Here is a 1,986-nt window from a genome sequence, read left to right on the forward strand (position 1 = left end):
TATAAGGTTGGGGGTGAGGAATTGGCTTCAACCCTAGACAGGATATAGTAGCCTTCGAAACCACATTAATACAGCTGCCACTATCCACGATAACTTTACAGCCCTTGTTATTAATCTTGATGTAGGTGTGGAAGATGGCATGACGGCGCCAATCGTCGGCATCCTTAGGCTGGGTAAGGGTGCAACGGACGACGCCGACTCTGGGTGTATGTGGGATAATGGGATTAGCCTGAATACAACCTAAGAAGGTATCCTCACTGTCCTCCAAGTCTTCAAACTCTTCTAACTTAGGCTCATAAACCTGATCCTCTAGTGGTTCGACGACTATATCCTCATGTTCGTCCAGAACTAGGGCTCGACTAGGGCACTTAGAAGCAATGTGACCAAAACCCTTACAGTTGAAGCATTGCAAACGGGAGGATGTCCTTGAAACCTCAGAACCTCTACCTTTGCTATCCGATGCAGGGGTAGTATTAGAGGGAGGAGGACCTAGAATAGACTTAGGGGATGGCGTGGATGCAAATGAGGTTGTAGTGCGGGAGTCACTACGATTTCTATACGGTGTCCTAGTCACTAATTCATAATCCCGAACGAAAGAGTTGGCGTGGTCGAGAGTGGTGACACCCCTAAGGACAAGCTCGCGCCTAAGTTCATCTCTTAAACCTTGCCTAAACCTACTCAAAGTCATAACTTCATCCTCAACAACCTGACATTTCATTCGAAACTCATCAAACTGAGCAACATATTCGGTCACAGGTCGATTGCCTTGTGTAAGTGCGTTCCATTGATCCAGCAAGTTACCCCTATAAGATTGGGGTAAATATTTTTCTTGAAGGCGGTGCTTCATTTCATCCCAGCTCCCAACAGGGGGAGCATGACGCCTTTCAAGGAGGTCCTCAACACTCTCCCAAAAGAGCTGAGCAGTGCCAGTTAACTTCAAACTGGCAAATTGTACCCTCCGATCTTTCGGGACCCCATACCATGCAAAGAAGCGATCCATATCTCTAACCCATTGATTGAATGCACTAGGATCTAGACAACTGTCAAACGTAGAGGCATCCAACTTAATGTTTCGAAAGAGGCGCTCCTCGTGGCGAGGGGGAGATTGTGTACCATGACGGTAATATCCCCGCTCTCGTTCCCGAGCCTGATTCCCTTCTCTACGACCATGTCGGGCGTGGTGTCGACCACCTTGTGGGCGACGATGAGGCCTATTAATGGAAGCCTCAGAGTTCTCAGCCTCGGTCGAATATGGGATTGGGTCAAGAGTATTCAACCTAGCGGTTAGGGCTCTATTCTCTTCGCGAGTAGCGGCTACCTCAGTTTGGACAACTGTTAGTTGATTTTGTAATTGTGCAAGCTGTCTGGTGAGGGCCTCAATTTGGGCGGGGTCCATGGTAAGGTTACTAGAGCTAGAGGCAGTAACGCGACCACTACGCAATTGCATACACGGTAACACGACTACGTAAAGTGCACTACTGAGATCAATAATCAACAATCAACTAGTGTCAACCGAAGAATTAGTTATTGAAATTATTATGATTATCATTTATTTATTTATTTTGTTATTTTGTCAATTTAAAGTTTGGAGTTACTTATGGCTCGATCGCAAGCTAATACTACTAATGCTAATAAAATAGAAAAGCAAATGTCCAAATACTAGGTCTAGTCACGTAGGGTAAACGATTGAGTAATGGGTTAGTTTGTGAAATATAATCGAATAGGTTTAAGGCAGTATTATCAAAGGGCTAGTACACATCAATGGAATTTAGTTCATGAAATACAATCAAATAGGTTGAAGGCAATATTATCAAATGGCCAGCACACAACGAATTAATTGATGCAATTCTAAAATAAAGAAATAGCGTCAACTAAAAATAAATAGGATCAGGAACTCCCTGAGTACTGTTGGCCTGAGTCGTCCTACCGTTGAATGTCTCCACGTCCAGAACTGGTAAGCGCTGAGATGCCCAAAATAGAAAATTC

The sequence above is a fragment of the Olea europaea genome, unplaced genomic scaffold (assembly GCF_002742605.1).
Source record: "Olea europaea var. sylvestris unplaced genomic scaffold, O_europaea_v1 scaffold2875, whole genome shotgun sequence".
NCBI lineage: Eukaryota > Viridiplantae > Streptophyta > Magnoliopsida > Lamiales > Oleaceae > Olea > Olea europaea.